We start from the raw sequence: 22380 nt of genomic DNA, 5'->3' as shown, positions 1-22380 counted from the left end.
TTGGAGTTGAGGATCCGTGAAGAAAAGTAAGTTACCTTTGCTGTAGAGATGGCCTTTTTATATTCCTTCAGGGCCCGGACGTTAATAGTTTTACCTTCTAGAGAGTAGTCCTGTCTCCACTTTCTTTCTTTTTGACAATATGAGTGTTTTTGAGATTTTAGGTTGTGGGAGACCATCTCTGAGCCTCATGCCGGTGGGTGAGTCTAATTTGTTTAAGTGGGGCATGAGTGTTCATATAAATCAACAATAGAATAAAGTGTGTTCTACTGTACTTAGAGTTGTGTGTCAAGGGCTTAGCACACCCTTTCTACAACTTGTGAGAAGTTGGCCTGGCATATGCTGTCCACTATTCTAGTGGGCACCTTGCACCAGTCCAAACAACCATTATTGATGATAGGTTGAAGACAACCTTTATTGAAAGCTATCCTAGTGGTAGCTATGGAGAGCAACCTTCAGGCTAAGTCTTGAAGGAGTGTAAAGCAGCTTGGTTTACCAGATTATAACCTCTTGAATGTCTAAATGAAAGGAGAACCACACATGGTATTTATATAAAATATATGCATTTATTACTAAACACTCTCTAGTAATCTCTTTATGAGTTTACAGAGCAAAGTACACAAGTTAAATGCAATAGAACTTCAGTAAATAGCACAATATACACTGGGCCCCGGGGGGAACCAAACCATATATTAAGAAAGTGGCATAAGAACCACGACTTGACTAGACACAAGGCCTAGAGCCTGTTGAATCGCTGGGACCACAAGGAACCACCCAAGGTAATGACACAGGGGACCAACGGGGGACGCGTGCAGTGAGAACACAGCCGTGAGACGCCGTTAGCTTCTATGGGAAAGTCGCGGTTGGAAATTTAAAGATTAAGGACACTTAGGAGAGGACTTTGAGCAAACACCTTTAGACTTAAGGGGTTCTAGGGCCAAAAACCCTGGGAGCACTGGAGTACTCGAGTTACCTTACCCAGGGAAGCCGAGTCCATAGGTGTCGGGAATTGTCGTTGATTTCAATGGTGATCTGCTGGAAAGTGCTGCTGCCGTCAAGAAGAAAAGTGTCCAGTGTGATCCAAGCCTGGATCAAAGATGTGAGGAACCTGAAAGCAGAGGGGACCGAGTCTGGGTCACCTGCCAGTGATCAGGGGCATAATAGACGAATGCCCACCGATGTTGGGTGAATCAGGTGTGAAGAGGTGAAGCTTAACTCTGCAGCCACAAGGACCAGGAGGCATCGACGACAACCAGGAGCTGGATTCGAGCTGTACTACAAAGGATGTCGAGTGCTGCGGTGTTGTTGCCCGGATTGGATCCAACAAGCCTTGGGAACAGCAACCCAAGCAGGAAGAGAAAAGATGCTTCGAGATGCTTCAGCAATGTCTGGGGGACTCACCAAGTAGTGGAGAATCAGGGCATGTCTGGAGCAACTAGAGAAACCCAAGGAAAGTCAAAGTTGCCTTCTCAGGGACCCACCAGTCAACGGACCAGGGATCGCGAAGGTACCTCAAGCGAAAACACAAAGGGCCAGCTCAAGGAACACTCGTGGAGTGTAGGCCAGCAATCTTCAGTGAAAAAGATGCTTGGGATCAGGGCTACAAGTAACCCAAAGTACAGCCTCAAGGGACATCGAGAATATGATGCACTTGCAAATGTGAATGGTGTCCAGGGGTTCCTGTTCCTCGGTATCCCCAAGGGCTGCAGGACTCAGCTTTGCTGGGGACTTAGGTCAGCATCGGGGAAGTCTGGAAATCCACCTCCTGTGTTGCTAATACTTCAGAGAACAGCGGGAGCTCCATAGATGCAAACCGGTCAGATGTGTCTTTGGTGCCTGCCACACAGGGGAGTAACTCCTTTATTCCAAGGGAGATTCTTCAGTCATCCAGCATCGTGCAGATCATTGAAGTTCCAAGATTCATTATCCGAGTTTCGTCCAGGTGTAATCTAAAGTCCTGTAATCAGGGGTTCCTTTCTTATACCCAAGGAAGGAGTTGGACATACTCTGGGGACCCACCTATGGGAGAGTTTGGAAAGAGGGGTGGCTACACCCATTTCCTTTGTCCAGTTTCGCACCAGAGCCGGGGCTGGTAGTCCCTGCAACCGGTTTGAACTGGGCTATGCACAGGGACACCAAATGTGCCCCCAGTGCAGATTTCAAAGCACTCTTGGAGTGCACCCACCCAGCCCCAATACACTAAAGCCTGCCTGGGAGGTGGTGACACCTCCTTGTGACAGGAAACCTATTGTCCAGGCCTCCCCTGCTGGAGTTTCGTCCAGCAGCAGGAGGCCAGACTTGTGTCTGTGGCTGTAGCATCCATTTTGTGATGCCAGGGCTCTATTAAACTGGTACCGGGTATACCGGTGTGTACATGTCGCACCCTCTAGAAGGGTGGAATCATACCCCCGCCGCCAGAATTTGGGGGGGGGGGGGGTATGATTCCAAAGTGTTTGATACCAAACTCGACATTTTTCCGTGCAGCCTTTCCAAAGTTAGCATTTACCACTAGGTTATAATGCACTTAAGAGTATATGGTCTGGCTTCATCACAGAACAGCCCCAAAGAAAAGATTCCGAAGGCTGCAGAGGGGCCCTGCTCATGTATGGGCACCCTCTCACACAAAACCCACCAACCTGCCTTCAGGATTGATAAGGCCTGGCATAGGGGTGACGGATCACTGAAAGAATATCGACGGACAGAATATCGACCATCAAAAATATCGTTGAGAAAATATCGACAGTCAAAATATCGAGTTTCTATCTACAAACAGGTAAGTACAAAAATATCGAGTTAAAAATATCGTTTACAAAAATATAGTTGTAAAAAATATCGTATTTACTAAAAACAGTGTTAAATTAAATTAATATTAATAATTAATTACTAAAATATACTTAAAATTACTTAAATTAACTTATAATAATTAAATAATTAATGAAAGTTAAATAAATATTTTTTTATTTCATATTTATTAAACATATATATATATATAGTAATAAAATATAATAAAATAATACCCAAAAACTGAAAACTGACCCTGAACCCTAAAAATACCCCTTTACCCAAAAACTGAAAACTGACCCTGAACCCTAAAAATACCCCTTTACCCAAAAACTGAAAACTGACCCTGAACCCTAAAAATACTCCTTTACCCAAAAACTGAAAACTGACCCTGAACCCTAAAAATACCCCTTTACCCAAAAACTGAAAACTGACCCTGAACCCTAAAAATACCCCTTTGCCCAAAAACTGAAAACTGACCCTGAACCCTAAAAATACCCCTTTGCCCAAAAACCCAAAACTGACCCTGAACCCTAAAAATACCCCTTTACCCAAAAACCCAAAACTGACCCTGAACCCTAAAAATACCCCTTTACCCAAAAACCCAAAACTGACCCTGAACCCTAAAAATAAAAACGATATTACTTCACTTACCTTAAAAACGATATTACTTCACTTACCTTAAAAACGATATTTTGGCTGTCGATATTCTGTCCTGTCGATATTTTCTCCAAACGATATTTTGGAGTCGATATTATGTCCAAACGATATTTTGGAGTCGATATTATGTCTGTGTACCAGGGGTGACTGATAGGTTTATATGTGCAGTGATATAAGGTAGATATAGGGAACCTATATCTCAGTAAGGGGTGCATACACCACCTTACACAGGCTGCAGAAGCAAACCTGTTGTGTCATTTTAAATGGCTTCCAAGGGGTGGCACAATACATGCTGCAGCTCCTGGTAGGCCTCTGGGGTACCTATGCCCTGAGTACATAGTATATCACATATTAGGGATTCACAAGGGTACCCCAGAATCTAATCTTGAGTATACCTAAAGAACATGCAGTCATTTTAGAGAGGAAGCAGCTAGGCTGGGGTCCTGGATAGCAGGGCCCCAGCCAGGCTAAGGTAAAAAAACAGTGAAACATCAGCAAAAAGTGGGGATAACTATAAGAAGCAGATCCTACTCTCCTACATACCCCCCCCCCCAACGTAAGGACATTAAACTAATCTTGACCAGTTGAGTCTTCATGTGCTAAGTGGAAATATCTGGAGAGTCCATCTGTATTGGCATGGTTACTCCCAGGTCTATGTTCCACTGTATAGTCCATCCCCTGTAGGGAAATTGACCGCCTCAAAAGTTTGGGGTTTTCACCATTCATCTGTTTTAACCATAAGAGGGGCTTATGGTCTGTCTGAACAGTGAAGTGAGTGCCAAACAAGTATAGATAGCAGGGTTCCAGCCAGACTAAAGTGGGGGTAACTATAAAAAGCAGATCCTATTCTCCTACACAACCCAAGAGAGTTTAGTAGTCCCACTAGAGTAGGTAGGTGCAGACACCACACCACACTAGTTATGTCTTCAAGGGCAGAAGCCAGTGGGCCTCTCCCATTTAAGTATGACCATGTATCATACCAAGAATTAAGGACCATGTGTTCCTCTAGGAAATTGAAGATGGGGAAAAGCCCACCACACAACATCTCATACAGTTGTTTCTTGCAGATGACCTCAGAAAGACCCCAGGGTCTGATGAGACAGGCAGGATGGGTGGGGCAGCAGAAGAGGAAAGGCATGGAGGTATACATTTCCAAGAGCTAGACCTTGATGCTGACCAGGAAGAACATGATGATTCTAACCTGGACAACCAAATTCTCCCTGTGGATGAGGAAGAGGACCCCAGTGGCCCTCTCTTCATCCCTCCAGGAAGAATTAACAGTGTACCTAAAAGGTCTACATCTCTTTCACATGAACCTAATCATTTTGGTACATCTGTAGGGACCTCTGTCTCTCATAGGTCCTCAGCCTCCTACAGGAGAGAGACGTCCTATGAGATAAAGAGCAGACTGCTCAAGTTTGCAGAAGCTTAGCTTAGGATCAAGAGAGAGCAGCTGGCCTGAGGCAGTGAATCCCTGGAGCTCCATAGAGCTTCTAGAAAAGAGGGGCTAGTGCCCCATGGCGGCAGCTACAGTGTCCCTAGAGGTAGAGAACATACTCATGACCATAGGAACCTGAACAAGATTGTCCCTCCCTACCAGAGTAGGGATGACATCCACAAATGGATAACTGCACTTGAGAGGGCCTGTAAAGTACAGAGGGCCCCTCAGGAGCAGTGGAGAACAATCTTGTGACTTGCCTTTGCAGACAAAGGCAGAGACAAGCTCCTCACTGTAGGAGAAGAGGATGCTGATAATTACAAAGTCTTAACGAATGCCCTGATTGGTGTGTTTGGCTTAAGCCCTGAGCAATACAGGATTACGTTCAGAGACACCCAAAAGGTACAGACTCAAGACTGAGTTGACTTAGTAGAATGTGCTACTAAGGCTCTGGAGGGCTGGTTACTTGGCAATACGGTGTGTGATTTTAAAGGATTGTACAACTTAATTATAAGGGAGCAGATCCTTAATAATTGTCAAAATCACCTGTTGCATCAGTACCTGGTGGACTCTGATCTGATCTCTCCCCACAAATTGGGTCAGAAGGCAAACAAATGGGTCAGAACCGGGGTGAGGCAGAAGGTTCAGAGCCAAGGTAACTCCAAGAAGCAAGATTCTAAGAACTCTGATAAGGGTGGGGACAAGGGTAAAGACCAGCAGTCTTCTTAAGGGCCCCAAAAATCTGCATCCAGTGGGAAGTCCCAATCTAACAAAGGAAACGGCAAAAGAAACCATGGTGTAAAATCTGTAAACAGAAAACCCATTGGACTAGTGAGTGTTCAAAGTCCAAAGACTCAACTCCAGACACCATTGCCCCTAATGCAACTTTTCCCCCTAGTACAGCTCCAAGTCGTGGTACTCAGAAAAAGGGTATAGTAGGGTGAACCCTGGGTTCTGAGATGGACTCTGGCCTAGTCAGAGTTCCAACTCAGGCCGTACTGATCTGTGATGGAGGCATGAAATGTCCTCCTTTGTCAGTCCCAGTAACCTGGGCAAATACAGACAGAAGTCTTTGATAAATGGAAAAGAGACTTTGGCATTCAGGAACACAGGAGCAAGTGTCACAATGGTGACAAAATATCTTGTGGCTCCTGAGCAGATCATACTTGGGGAGATGTACCAAGTGACCAATGCTAGCAATTTCAGGACAGACCATTACATGGCAGTTGTTAATTTCGCCTGGGGAGGGGTAACTGGTCCTAAGAAGGTTGTGATAAGTGCAGACCTCCCTGCTGAATGCTTGCTTGGCAATGATTTAGAAACTTCAGCTTGGGCTGAAGTGGAGCTCAGGACTCACGCAGAAATGTTGGGCATCCCTGCAGCTGTGTTTGCTACGACTAGGTCACAGGCAAAAATGTCATCCACTGAACATGCCCTGGATCCTGGCAGAATGGACCAGGTGCCTTCCAAGAAAAGGGGCAGTAGGGGTAAGGCAGTGTCTTCCCCTGACTCAGAGTACAGATCAGTCTCTGAAGAAGGAACTGTCCCAGAGGAGCTTGGGCCTGATCAGGTTGAGTTCTTGGGGACAGGGGGCCCTTCCAGGACAGATCTGAACCAGGAGCAGCTGTGCTGCCCTTCTCTTGAACCCCTCAGACAACAAGTTATTGCTGAGGCTGCTGGGAGTGCTAGTGGGTCCCACAGGATCTACTGGGATGATGGACTCCTTTACTCTAAGAGTAGAGACCCCAAGCCTGGTGCAGCCAGGAGGTTGGTAATACATCTGAAGTTTAGGGGCTTCCTATTGACACTAGCACATGATATCCCTTTAGCGGGTCACCTAGGCCAAAACAAGGCTTGGGACCGAATTGTCCCTTTCTTTCATTGGTCTCACATGTCTGAGGACACCAAGGAGTTTTGTCACTCCTGTGTCATCTGTCAAGCCAGTGGTAAGGCAGGTGGTACAAAAAGGCCCCCCCTGATACCACTACATGTGGTGGGGGTTCCCTTTGAAAGGGTAGGGATTGACATTGTTAGTCCCATGAATCCCCAAAGTGCATCTGGGCACAGATTTATACTAGTGGTGGTGGACAATGCCACTAGGTATCTAGAGGCAATCCCACTTAGGACCACCACAGCTCCTGTGGTGGCAAGGGGGAACATCCTTTACAACGCGGCAATGACACCGCAGTGCCATTACAACGCGGGTTTCACAACGCAAGTCGTTACCACGACTTGTGCTGGAGGGTGCTCTAGTTTAATGAATAGTAGATTTACTATTCCAGCACCTTCCTTACTGTACGTAGGCTGGTGTTGGAATAGTAAATCTTACTATTCCTAAGTCCAGCACCCTACAGCACAAGTCGTGGTAACGACTTGCATTGTAAAACCTGCGTTGTGATAGTCTGCGGTGTTTTATACCGCGTTGTACCGTCATACATCCGTGGCAAGGGCTCTCCTGGCAATCTTTTCCAGCGTAGGTTTCCCTAAGGAGGTAGTGTCAGACAGGGGTGCAAACTTCATGTCTAGTTACTTGACTGCTATGTGAAAGGAGTGTGGAGTAAACTATAAATGTACCACCCTTATCACCCACAATGCACTTTTTTAGTTGAAGATTCAACAAAACCCTCAAGGGCATGATTAAAGTTCTCCCAGAAAAGCTTAGGCGCAGATGGGACACACTTTTGCCCTGCCTTCTATTTGCCTATAGAGAGGTTCCACAGAAGGGGGTTGGTTACAGCCCATTTGAACTTCTGTTTGGACAACCACTTAGGGGTCCATTGTGTCTGGTGAAGGAGGGATGGGAGTTACCTCTCAAACCCACTAAACAGGATATTGTGGACAAAGGTCTTGGTCTCTGCTCCAGGATGGCTGAGTACATGAAGAAGGCAACTAAAAACCTTGAGGCTAGCCAGGAATTACAGAAGGCCTGGCTGTAGTATTCTTGTTTACAGATATTTCCCTTTTAATACAAATTCCAATGTTGTACATATTTCCCTTTTAAATAGAATGTCTCTTCATAGCTGCTCATGCACATTGTGTTATGGATTCCATTTAGAATTGTTATGGTCTGAAATGGATTAGGGTGGAGAAAAAGGACTGGTAACTTGGAGAGTGGATGTACTGTGCTGCAGTTCAATAAACCTTGGATTTTACTTGGAATTATCTTGGATTTTCAACCTCTTTATTACAAAATTGGCGACGAGGGTGTCTAGTACCTACTACTACAGCAGCACAGGTGTGGTACACCTGATTTTGAAAAGATTTTGGATTTTTACCTGATCTTAACCTAGTTTGGATTTTATAAACTTTTGAAGATTGGAGCTTGGTTCATTCCTACATAGAAGACGTTGCTATCGACTATCCTACTTAAGGACTGAAGGATTTAAAACTTTATTTTACTTGGAATACTATTTACACCTGCTCTCACTGGTGTACAATATTCTATTGGTAACGCTTTTCATCTTGGAGACTGCACGGTTGAGGACGCTGTGTTTACCGTAAACTACGAAATTTATGGGTGTTTGCGCGAAAGTTTCACAATTTTAAACGAAATAAGCAAATGTTTACCTTTGAATGTGGTTTCAACGGGCAACACGCGAAGGACTGAGTCTTCCCGTGCAACAAATCTCCATGCGCCGTGTTGGAGCGTGCAGTTACCATGGTTTCCAAGTAGTGACTCGGGTGTGCTCGTGAAATAAAGGTACTGTTTCACATTTTGGAATATATTGATCAAATAAGCCACGCCGCACGACGAACTTCACAACTATCTGTTTGACAACATTTTCACATCGCGTGCATTATTGCTGGAAATTTCGAGCTAGTGCTAGACTTTTGCACTATAATCTACAACTGCTGTGTAGGACATTACAGCGCTGATGTACACAGCTGGTGTACTCAAGGATTGAATTTGTGTTTATTTACTTTGCATTTTATTTTCTTTCAATGGTAATAATATCATATTGCTTCATTTTGTTCACTATTTAATTTGTACTATTATCATTTTCACCATGCAGTTTAACCCTCCTTTGAAATTTTTACAATGTAAGGGTGATCCTCCCATCCCCTGGAACAGATGGAAGGAGGAGTTTTTAACTTATTTAAAGGCTATTGATGGGGAAAGGATGGGAATGAAAGAAAAAAGAATATTTTTCTTCATTGTTTAGGATCCGAAGGGCAAGCTATTTTTAGAAATTTACCACCTGTTCCTGGTGACTCTGGTGTATTTGATGAAGCAATACTTCGTGTAGAAACACGTTTCAAACCCACAACCAGTATTGCTCTGAATCGTTACAAGTTTTATACGAGGGCACAGAAAGAAAATGAATCTTTTGATGATTTTTTAACGGGTTTGAGAGCTTTGGTGGTTTCATGTAATTTTGGTGCAATGACAGACGAAATGATCAGATATCAGATAATTGTCAATGTTAAATGTAAGAAAACACAGGAACAATTGTGGATATTAGGTAATCCCACTTTATTAGAAAGCATTTCCACTGCCAAGGCTTTTGAACAATCTAGCAAATGGATGAAAACTATTGAAGAAACTAGCACTAGGGGTAGCAAGAATGATAAACTAAGTGAAGAAGTATGTGCTATGAACAATGTTACAAAAGGTTTTCAAAACTATAGGAATATATCACGTAACCGCATTGTATGTTTTAGATGTGGGAGTTACAATCATGTAGCTTCCTTCAAGTTTTGTCCTGCCTTGGGAAAAGAGTGCAACAAATGTGGTAGAGTTGGTCATTTTTCCAAGTCCTGTAGGGAAGACAAAAAGAAAATTGGGGACAAAAGTAATTATTTTAAAAAAGGGGAAGTCTCTTGTGTGAGAGATGACACTGATTTGGGATCAAATTTGTCAAGATGTGAGCATGTCGTGTCTAATGAATCCCTTAAAGAAAGAGGAATGATTGTATCATTAGTGAGTTTAGGGTTGCTTGAAGAGGATGTGTTGGACTCTCCTAAGTGTGTGGTTAAATTTATGGGTGTTGAACTAGAGCTAATGGCTGATTCTGGGTCTCCTTGGACCATCATAACGGAAGAATACTTTCATGAAATGTATGAATCTAAGATTGCTAAGAGTGATTTGTGCCCTCCTGATGTAATGGCAAAAGGTTTCAATGGTTCATACATTGATTTCATTGGTTATATTGCTTCCACCATATATTTTAAGGATCAATCTGCGTACATCAAATTATATGTTGTAGTAAAGGGTGTGAATGTTCTGGGTTGGCGCGATCAATTCAAACTTAACATTACGTTGAATCCACGCAGCAAAGATCCAGTCATGGTGTTAAAGGATAGAGATGTTGTGTATTTGAAGAAGACGTCAGGAAGCAGTTATACAGATGGTAATCTTCTTTATTTACAGATTAAATAGAACACCCACGGAGGACGCCGCCACTCTACTCCAGGACTCCCAGCAACTGACTTTCGTTGCTGAGAGTACTAGAATGGAACGGAGCTCTCAGAACACAGAACCCTGTTCATAGAAATGCAGGCGATGTGCTCTCGTGCTGAGTACAGCACGAGAGCATAAGAACAATATACAACAACTTCTCCCCCTTCACAATGTTCTTAACAAATGAAACAAACCAAATAAAATTGGAAAGTAAGAAACAGGAAAATAAATGACATTTCAACCCAAAACATAATCATTGAATCTAATAGGTAATTTTCTGCATCTAACAGAAGATCCAGTGGTTTGATGAAGAACTTCCTCAACACCTTCAGAAGACGTGGGAGGTGAAGAAGAAGTTGTCTGAGGACCTGTTTGACTGGAAAAAGAACAAGACGCAGAGGGAACATCAGAAAAAGGAACATCTAACCAAAAAGACCATTCACATTGATCAAATTGCTCCTTTGACAAATTCAGCAAAGAGCGTGCTTGAGAATTGGTCAAAAGAACTAAAGCTCTCTTGTTCCACCACCCTCTACTGCCAAGTAAAGCGGATGCTTTACTAACAGATGTAACTTGAACAGGAGAGGAAAACTTAGAGAGTCCCTTTGAAACTCTTTTTGGGTTTCTAATAAGAACCCAGTCACCAATTTTTAAATCAATTGAACTGAAACACTTATGAAAATCATGCTTGTTCCTCATGACACTCTGTTTTCATGCCACTCTATCTGATAAATTAACATCGAGCAACTTATTACTTTCTGAAATGTTGACATTGAAATTACTCTTGATATTTTTTTGAGATAACCATTTGGGACACAATTTGGTATGAACATCCCTATTCCTTAACAAGGAAAAAGGAGGCACACCAGTGGTACTGTGAGGGGAGATGTTATATGACCAAAGTTTATCCTCAACAAAGCCTTTAACGTCAGAATGTGAAGAAAGGGCTGTCTGAACAGCGTCTTTGACAAGTCTATTGGCACGCTCTACCAAGCCATTGGAAGAGGGTGAGTAAAGAGCAACTTTAAAATGGACGACATCATGTTCAGACAAAAATGAAGTAAATTTCTCAGAGACAAAATGAGAGCCATTATCTGAAACTACAACAGATGGGCAACCTTCAATTATAAACAAATTCTTCAAAAACTTAATGGCATTTGCAGAAGTTGGCGAGTCACAAAACATGTGATACACCCACTTGGAGTGATAATCGATCAACAAAATGACATACCTCATATCATGAGAAAGCACCTCAAATGGTCCAGAAAAATCTATACTGACTTTTTCCCATGGTTTATCTGGAAAGGGAACAGGATGGAGAGGAGTACTCATGAGTTTCCATTTTTTATCTGAAAGCAAACATTCATTACAAGAATTTATAAAAAACTTCACTTGAGACTCAATTGAAGGCCACCAGTAATGAGATTTGATTAGTTGAGACGTTTTTGTGATGCCTAGATGACCTTGATATGCAAATTTAATGATATCAGGTCTGATGTCTGAGGGAGGAACAAAAAGATCGTGTCTCATTACTAAATTATTTACTAACGATAGTTCAGAAGAGACCATAGCAAATGCCTTTAATTCATTGGACAATTTCCTGCTTTCCGGCCAACCTTTAGATATATACTGTGCGACTAGTTTTAAGTCACTATCCTTGTCAAAAGCTTTAGACCAAGATTCCTCTGAAATACAGGGACATAATTTGGTAGCATCAAGTGTGGCAACAACGCATTCAATGTCACCAATTTCCTCAAAGTCTGAAGAATCATCAAGTGCCATTCGAGATAAACAGTCAGCTCGAAAATTCTTGCCTCCAGATATGTGTTTAATATTAAAGTGAAACTCATGTAATTTGGATAACAACCTGATAAGTCTTGACGAGGCTTTACCTAGACCATCCCTGTTAAGAAGTTGAGTGAGAGGTTTGTGGTCAGTGAATAAATCAAATTCACGCCCCCAAATATAGTTCTTACATTTTTCAATGGCCCACACACAAGCCAATGACTCTCGCTCAATTGTACTATAGTGTGTTTCTGAATCTTTAAGTCTCCTAGAAGAAAAAGCAATTATGTGTTCCTGCCCTGAAACCCATTGTCCTAGGACAGCACCTAAACCAGTCAGGCTGGCATCAACCATTAAAAAACATTTTGCAGAATCATCAAAGGGTTGTAAGGCAGGGGCATTAACAATCATGTTTTTAATTCGAACAAACGATGTATCAACCTCATTAGACCATTCAAATTTTGAACCTTTACGTAAGAGCGAACAAAGTGGTTCTATAATCAGGGCATAGCCTTTTACAAAACGGGCATAATACTCCGCCAGGCCAAGAAAAGAGCGGAGGGCATCTTTGTCAGTAGGAGGAGAGGCACCAGAAATAGCTTCAATAAGGGATGATTTGGGTTTTATACCTTCAGACGTTAAAGTATGACCTAAGTAATCCAAAGATTGAGACCCAAATTTACATTTATCAGCCCTGACTGTCATGCCTGAGTCGTTGAGTTTGCTTAAAACAGAAGTCAGGTGTGATAAATGAGATTGCCAATCAGGAGAAAAAACCAAAATGTCATCTTGATAGGCCTGCACACCAGGCATGGATTGAAAAAGATGATCCATGATCTTTTGAAAAACACTGGCTGCAGAAGCCAGGCCAAAGGGAAGTTTCAAATATTTGAAAACTCCAAATGGAGTAACGAAAGTGGTAAGATCTTGGGAAGCCTTGGTGAGGGGAACCTGATGGTATGCTGAACGCAAATCAATTAAAGAAAAATATTTTGCTCCACCCAAATTGGCAAGAAGGTCTTGAATTTTGGGGAGGGGGTGGCAGTCAACCAAAATGTTATTTAGTGTGCGTAAATCGGCACATAGCCTGACCTCGCCATTCTTTTTCCGTACGATAACGATGGGCGAAACCCATTCAGATGAATCTGAAGGAGCAATAATGCCATCATTTTTAAGAGTAGAGAGAACAGATTTAAGTTCATCTCTCGCACTGATGGGAACGGGCCTAACTTTATGAACTATGGGTTGGGCACATGCCTTTAATTTGATTTCATGTTGAAAACCCTTCACGGTGCCCGGTTGATTAGAAAATACATTTGGAAATTTATCCAGAACCTGTCTAACATCAGATTCATGATCATTGACAACGAGACATTCAGGCACAAAAGATGGAACAGGAGAATAATCTTCGGGAGGATCACCAACTCTTATTGGATTATCCGAGCCGGGTACCAAATACAGACCCATCTTGGCGAGATCTTGCCACCCTACTATATTGCGACCTTTAATAGCCACATAAATCTTGGTAACAATTGATCTTTCCAAGCATTCCAATCTGTAATTGAAATATCCAAGCATGATAATGTCATTTTCACCGAATGCCTTGGGACTGACATCTGATTTAATCAGAGAAACTGAGTTGTTCCATTTCTCATAAAACACAACGTCAGACAAAATATTTATTGGAGATCCTGAATCTGCCATCACTAGTATTTCCACATCACCAAAAAGTGCTGTACAGAAAGGACCCTTGACTAATTTGGGTGCATGAATATAATTGCACTGAATAGAAACAACCATGTCTTGAAACTCATCTATGCAGTCATCAACCTCAGTACATTCAATGTTGTTAACAGAAGGTCTGATTGTTTTTTTAACAGAACGACATAGACCTTGAAAATGACCCAATTTTTTGCACAAAACACATCTCTTGCCAAGTGCTGGACAATTGGGATTGTGTCCAAGATGAGATTTTGAGCCACACCTGTAACAAAAGGGGTTAGGCCTCCTAGGCATTTGTTTAAAAGATCTGTTTACTTTAACAACATTAACTGAATTGGAACTATCATGAGTTGTCGATTGAAAAGGAACACAAGGTTGATCTTTTTGAAGAGCGTTGGATGTCGTAATAGATCTCTCAATGCTCTTTGCAATGTCAATGGTTTCTTGAAGTGTTGGTTTCTTACAACTTAATAGGCGTTGCTGATTTTTTTTTGAAAAACAAGAAAAAACAAACTGATCCCGTATATATATATCAGGATTTGATTCAAACTCGCATGTCGAGGCTACAATTCTTAGTTGAGCAATATATTCCTCAATAGATTCGTCCTCTCGTTGTTTCCTCTTAAAGAAATTATGTCTTTCGAGCATTTCATTAGGTTCTTCACCATAATGCCTTGCCAGCCGAGACAAAGCTTCTTTATACTCATCCCAATGATCACCTGCATCACCAGTGGGAATGGGAGATCTCGGTAAAACAAAAACATTTTGTGCAGCAACTCCTAAACATCCATATAGTATGGCAACTTTTCTTTCAGGGCTAAACTTTACAGCGTCAATAGCCACAATATGATTGGCAAAGGCTCTAACCCATTGACGCCATGGAATGGCTGGTTTGCCGGGAAGTTGAAGAAAAGGTGGAGGTTGTGCAAACTGCTGTGAAGAAGCCATAAATATCCAAGTTGATTCTTTAACTTGAGAATCTCAGAATAGTAATTATCAAATGAATAACTAAACTGGTAATAATATTGTTTTAGCTTGTACAACAGTTTCAAAGAGGTCAAAAGTCTGTAGTGAATAAACTTGAAAAGAGAAAATTATGTGCAGGCAAAGATGTGCCTGTCATCGAGGAAACTATACCTTTTACAATGAATGGTGGTACATATGGTTAAGAAGGTTGGTATTTCAGCCGTATATGTAAAATATATTTCGGAGCAAGGGTTAAAACAGCTGAATATTAGTTTAAAATTAAAGTCATATTGACAAGAAATGAATTAAAAACATTCTAAAATAAAATTTAAAACATTTTCTGAATAAATTATTAATTGCATAAATAAACTTTTAAAGTTGAAGAAACACACTAATAATCGTGTGCATCGCAGAAGGAGGTTAAAGTAAAATTTGCGCGTTTAAGACTGTGAATACTGCTTTAGAAATTAATGAAGCATTGTCTTTTACGATGTCAAAATTATGTGTAAGATTGTATTCATTTCCTCATTCAAAATGGCCGAAAACGTAGACTAGCGCGATGACATCACTCCCACAATGCTCTAGGAACAGAATGCACTGTGACGATGACGATTAACAAAGCGTCGTGAACAGGAGGGATACTCCGGAGCTGCTGAATGCGTCATAAGAGACAATGACGGGGTCCACGAGGTAAAACAGGATGAGTAAGTGACCGTTTTTTTTTTTTAAACGCTAAGTAATATTAAACGTGAATTTCCAGGAAATGATTTAAAGATCTGCCGCAGGTGCAATCATGTGCACGGGGTTAACACACAGCCGCAGAAGCAATCCACACTAAACTTAGATTACTTTAAGACTTAATATAATTTACGATTGAAGTAAAATAGTTTAACAGCCGCCGGTGCAATAAGGGCACGGTTAGAGAAACAGCCGCTGGTGCTATCGGGCACAAGTTAAATAATTAAAATCTCATACTTCAAACGATTAATGAAGTGAACGCTGTATCCTCTTCTCAGTATTATCACCTACCAAAATGAAAGAAGAGGCAGGACTTCGTTCTTGGGGTAGACGGGTAGTGAGGTTTTGCCGAGGAGCTTTTCGGTGGGTGTTCAAGGTAGGTTCTTGACCCGCTGTCGCCAAATGTTGTGTATTTGAAGAAGACGTCAGGAAGCAGTTATACAGATGGTAATCTTCTTTATTTACAGATTAAATAGAACACCCACGGAGGACGCCGCCGCTCTACTCCAGGACTCCCAGCAACTGACTTTCGTTGCTGAGAGTACTAGAATGGAACGGAGCTCTCAGAACACAGAACCCTGTTTATAGAAATGCAGGCGATGTGCTCTCGTGCTGAGTACAGCACGAGAGCATAAGAACAATATACAACAAGAGATGAGTTAAATAAAAGAGTTATGTTTGTAGAAGAGAGTAATGCTTGGAAGTTACTTTCGTGTGAGTTTCCTGAAGTTTTTTCAGACAAGTTAGGTAAGCTAAGCGGGTTCACTCATGTCATCAAGCTCAAACAACGAGCTGAACCAGTTGTGCAAAAGCTTAGACCTGTACCACTCAATGTTAGAGAAGAGTTAAGTGATACTCTAAAAGATATGTTAAAAAATGATGTCATAGAGGAGATAGAATCGTCAGAATGGGTTTCGCCAGTAGTTTTGGCACGCAAACCTGATAAATCTCTGAGACTTTGCATAGATTTGAGAGCACTTAATGCTAATATAGTAGTAGATTGTCATCCTCTGCCGAATATCAATGAAGTAGTGAGCATGATTGGTGAGGCTGTAGTTTTTTCTACCTTAGATTTGAGATCTGCGTATCATCAGGTAGTGTTAGCAGAGGAATCACGTCATCTCACAGCATTTATTACACCTCAGGGATTATATAAATTCAAACGGATGCCATTTGGTTTGGCATCGGCAGCCTCAGTTTTTCAGAGATCGATGTATCATATTTTTAAAGACATGAGTGACTATGTGAAGTGTTTTCAGGATGACATTTTAGTATTTTCTAAGAGTGATGAAGTACATATGGAACACCTGAGTAATGTGTGTAAAATGTTAAGTAAGTTTGGTCTTACCATTAAGAGTAAAAAGTGCAAGTTATTTCAAAAGAAGATAGAATATTTAGGGCATACTATTTCTGGGAATGGTGTTGCTCCTAAGAAATTGTTAGTTGATGCAATCCTGAAAGCTCCTGCACCCGATTGCAAAGATAAATTGTTATCATTTTTAGGACTCTGTGAATATTACAGTAAGTTTATAGTTGGTTTCGCAACTAAAGTGGAGCCGTTAAGAGAACTAACCAAGAAAGATGTTGAATTTTTGTGGGGAACTAAACAACAAAACGCTTTTGACAGTATTAAACTTGACATGGTGCCAGCTCCTACACTTAGACCGTTTTGTTTGAACAAACTTTGTGTTTTGACAGTGGATGCTAGCCTTTATGGCCTGGGTTGCGTGCTTTCGCAACGTTCGGGTAAGGAGGACTGGAATGTTGCATTCGCGTCTAGATCTCTAAATAACACTGAAAAACGATATGCTGTAATCGAAAAGGAATTATTAGAATGTGTCTGGGCTTTTGAACATTTCCGGAATTATATTTGGGGTGCAAGATTTTTGATACGTACTGATCATAAGCCTTTGGTGGGTATTCTTTCACCCGGTGGAGGTTTAAGTGCGACTGCTCGTATTGCTAGATTGATGTCACGATTACAAGAATATCGTTTTGACATAGAATATGTGCCTGGGAAACTCAATGTGACTGCAGATTGTTTGTCAAGATTACCATATCCCAGTGTCAGTGATGATGAAGATACTGAAGTCGTAACTAGCATTTCAGAATTATTGTCTGAGAAATTCAGTATCATTTCAGAAGATTTATGGATGAAAAGCATGAGTGAGGATGATGTCTTGTGCAAAGTGAGAGATTATGTGAGTGTGGGTTGGCCTTCTAAGGAATTAATTCCAGCTGAAGTTATACCATTTTACAATGTTGCTGATGAGTTAGCCATAGAGGGAAATCTACTATTCAGAGCTGGAAAATGTATTCCACCTTTTGCGGTAAGAGATGTTATTTTGCAAATGAGTCATGAATGTCACATGGGCATGTCGTCCATGAAAAGATTAATTAGGTCAACTTTCTGGTGGCCAGGAGTGGATAGGTTTGTAGATAAATTTGTTAGAGAGTGTCCTGAGTGCATTGAAAGTGATAAGACGTGCAAATGTGATCCGGCACCTTTGACTCCTGTGAAGTGGCCAGATCATCCATGGCAGAAATTAGGGATCGATATTGCTGGCCCATTCAATTTTTTACCACAGGAGTGTAGATTCGCTATAGTTGCTGTGGATTATCACTCCAAATGGCCTGAGGTCAAACTGGTACCTCATCCTAACACTGAAAGTGTTATTTTATTTTTGAGAGAGAGATTTTCAAGAGAAGGATTCCCAGAAAGCATTGTATCAGATAATGGGGTACAGTTCAAATCTTCAGAGATGTTGGAGTTTTTGAGTACTTATGGTATAAAGCATTGCACCACTGCTCTGTATGAACCACAAGGAAGGAAATGGGCTAGTGGAGAGATATAACAGGGTTCTCAAACAAGATATCCTATGGGCTCGGAAGTTTGGGGGAATGTGGAAGGAGAAATTGAGAGAAAAGTTATGGCTATACCGTATAACGCCCCATGCCACTACAGAAGTTTCTCCTTTTCGCCTACTAAAGGGTAGAGATCCTGTATCTAACCTATGTCCTTGGTGGTTTAAGAAAAGTGCTGGTTATCGCATGGTTGATGTGAATGTCAAGGATGTAGCTGAGAAAGTGGAACTCAAACAGTGCAAATACAAAAGTAATTATGATACTAGGATGAAAGTCAAACAACCTGCTTTTATGGTAGGTGATGTGGTTAGGATTCGTAAACCTGGTTATATTACCAAAGGTGAGCCAAAGTTTGGCAAACCTATGAAGGTTGTGAAAGTTTATCACAATAGCGTTGTCACACAAGATGGCAAAAGATGGAATGTTAGAAGAGTATCCAAATGTGTGTCTTAAATTTTCTATTATAACCAGTAGTTTCTTTTATGTGTAAGGATTTTTTGTTTTTTAATGTTTACGTAGTCACTTAATTTTCTTTAGGGGGAAAATGTGTAGTATTCTTGTTTACAGATATTTCCCTTTTAATACAAATTCCAATGTTGTACATATTTCCCTTTTAAATAGAATGTCTCTTCATAGCTGCTCATGCACATTGTGTTATGGATTCCATTTAGAATTGTTATGGTCTGAAATGGATTAGGGTGGAGAAAAAGGACTGGTAACTTGGAGAGGGGATGTTCTGTGCTGCAGTTCAATAAACCTTGGATTTTACTTGAAATTATCTTGGATTTTCAACCTCTTTATTACACTGGCATGACCAAAAGGCTGTGCTGACTGTTTACCAGCCAGGGTAGAACGTATGGTTGTTGGAGCCTGTGGCCCCAACAGCCCTCCAAGACAAGTAGAGTGGCCCGCATACTATCCTTGAGCAGAAGGGAGAGGTTACCTATTTGGTGGACCTAGGAACTCCCAGGAGACCCCATAGGGTGCTCCATGTCAACAGGCTCAAACCATATGTTGACAGGGCAGATAAGGGCTTGCTCATGGCTACTGATGAAGGACAGGAGGAAGAGAGTGATCCACTCCCTGACCTGCTCTCACAGAACCCTGATGATGGTTCAGTAGATGGTGTAGCCTTGGCAGGCAGCCTCACTGACCAGCAGCAAACTGATTGTAGAAGATTTTTACAACAATTCAGATATATAGTCTCACTGACTCCAAGTCAGACTACCTGATGCTCATGAAGTGGACACATGTGACAGTCTGCCTGTCAAAAATAAGAATTACAGGCAACCTGATCATGTCAGGGACTGTATCAGGACTGAAGTCCAGAAAATGTTAGATTTGGGCGTTATTGAACCCTCAGATAGCCCTTGGGATAGTCAAGTTGTCTTAGTCCCCAAACCTCACCACCATGGTGGTAAGAGAAAGAGATGAGGTTTTGTGTTGACTACAGAGGGCTCAATGCAGTCACTAGGACAGATGCTCATCCAATTCCAAGGGCAGATGAGCTTATAGATACTTTGGCCTCAGCCAAGTTTATGAGCACATTTGACTTGACAGCTGGCTACTGGCAGATCAGATTAGCTGATGATGCAAAGCCCAAAACAGCATTTTCTACCCCTAGTGAGCACCACCAGTTTGTGGTGATGCCCTTTGGTTTGAAGAATGCAACTGTCACTTTTCAAAGGCTGGTGAATACAGTCCTTACAGGCCTGGAAGACTAAAGTTCAGCATATCTAGATGATATTGCTGTCTTTAGTTCCACCTGGGAGGACCACCTGGTCCACCTGAGAAATGTTTTGGAGGCCCTGCAGAAATTAGGCCTAACTATCAAGGCCACCAAGTGCCACATAGGGCAGAGTCAGGCTGTGTACCTGGGCCACCTTGTGGGTGGAGGCCAGGTTCAATTATTGCAGAGCAAAGTCCAGACCACCATGGACTGGGTTGCTTCAACCGCCCAGACTCAGGTCAGAGCTTTCTTGGGCCTGACTGGGTACTATAGAAGATTTGTCAAAGGTTATGGATCCATAGTGCCCCAAGTGAATGACTTAACTTCTAAACGACTGCCAAAGAAAGTTCAATGGACAGTTAGCTGTCAAAGGACATTTGATGACCTGAAGCAGGTCACGTGCACTGATGCCATAATGCAAAGTTCTAACTGTGAGAAGTTGGCCTGGTATATGATGTTCACTATTCTAGTGAGCACCTTGCACCAGTCCAAACAACCCTTATGGTGATGGTTGTAAAGTCAACCTTATAGACCAGCTATCCTAGTGGTAGCATGGACAAAGCAGTCTTAGGCTAAAACTTCAGAGAGCATGTGAAGCAAGCTGTTTTACCATATGTAACCCCTTGAATACCAAATGAAAGGACACCACACAGGTTATATATAAAATATATATGTATTTATTACTAACAAACCCCTCTGAGCTCTTTATGAAGTCAGAGGCACAAGCACATAACAAGATACTTAATTATCATACAATAAGTTGCACAATATACAGTAGAGCCCTAGGGGCACATAAAACCATATACTAAAATAGTGGTATAAGAACCACGTCATGAACAGGGAGTAGGCCTAGGGCCTGGGGAATCGCTGGGGCTACGCTGTACTACCAAGAGTTAGGAAGCAGGAGGCCCACGGGAACCGTGTACAGTGTCTACACACACACACGCGAGTTACCATAGGGATACAATGGGAACGAAAGAATTGGAAACTAGTTCTTTTAGGACATGTCCGGATGGACTAGGAGAAAGCTACTGAATACTAGGACACTAGGATAGTCAATACCCACAGGAGCACCGGAGTACTCGCGTTACCTCACCCACAGGAGCCATGTGCATAGGTGTCAAAGTGTGTCGGGTTTCGTCGCTGAATCCTATGGAGACCTGTGAAAAGATGCTGCAGGCGACCAGGAAAGAAGTGTCCGGGTGGAACCAAGAACCAAGAGCGGATCGAGGATGAAGAGTCCCTGAAAGCAGAGGGGACAGAGTCTGGGTCACTAGCCAGTGACCAGGAAGGAACCAGGAAGGAACCAGGCGATGTCGTGAAGCAATCAGGTGATGTCGTGAAGCTTGACTCTGCAGCCACATGGACCAGGAGGCGTCGACGACGACCAGGAGCTGGATACGGACTGTCCCACGAAGGATCTCGCTGTTGGCGGCGTCGGCTTCCGGATTGGAGTCAACAGGCCTTGGCGAATGCAACCCACGCAGGAATCGAATATTCGCTTCGAGTTAGACCAGCAAGGTCTATGGGGCTTCTCCTTTGCGGGGAAGCAAGGGCCCACCTTGAGCAACCAGGCAGGTGGTTCAGATTCAAAGGTTCGTCATCACAGAGGCCACTAGCCAAAGGGCAAGTAACCGGATAGACGCGTTGAGCACAAAAACACCAGCAGGCCCCACGCGGCACTCGTGGAGTGTGGAGGCCTGTGCGTCGGTGAAGAAGGTGCTCGGGGCTGGAGCTTCTCAATTCCCAATGCACAACTTCGAAGGTGCCTCAGAAGCTGCACAAGTAGCAAAGAGCAGGTTATTCAAGATGGCCGGTCCCACGTCTCTCGTCACCTCCACGGGTCTCAGCTTTGCTGTGGCTGTGGATCGGGGTCAAAGAAGTCTGGAAGTCTGGCTGTTGTCGGACTCTGTGCTCGGGCTCCAGCGGGAGCGTCGACAAAGTAAACCGCAGATTGCTGAATGGTGCCTGTTTGCACAGGGTGGTCACTCCTTGACCACAAGGGGGAATCTTCAGTCTTCTAGTTGCAATAGAATGTCGAAGTTCCAGAGTTTCGTTTCAAGTTTCAGTTCAGGATAATTGTAAAGTCTCTTGACTCAGCTCCTATCTATATACCAATCTGAGGGGCTGGATTACCTGCTAGGTCCCTCCTATGGGTGGGACCAGGGAAGGGGGTGGTTACACCCCTTTCCCTTTGTCCAGTTTCGCGCCAGAGCTGGGGCTGGGGTGCCCCAGCAACTGGTTTGAACCGGCTATGCATGGGAAACCTTGTGTGCCCCAGGCAGTGTCTCATTTCAT

Source organism: Lissotriton helveticus, chromosome 4_1, assembly GCF_964261635.1.
Source record: "Lissotriton helveticus chromosome 4_1, aLisHel1.1, whole genome shotgun sequence".
NCBI lineage: Eukaryota > Metazoa > Chordata > Amphibia > Caudata > Salamandridae > Lissotriton > Lissotriton helveticus.
Note: the sequence above shows the minus strand (reverse complement) of the source record.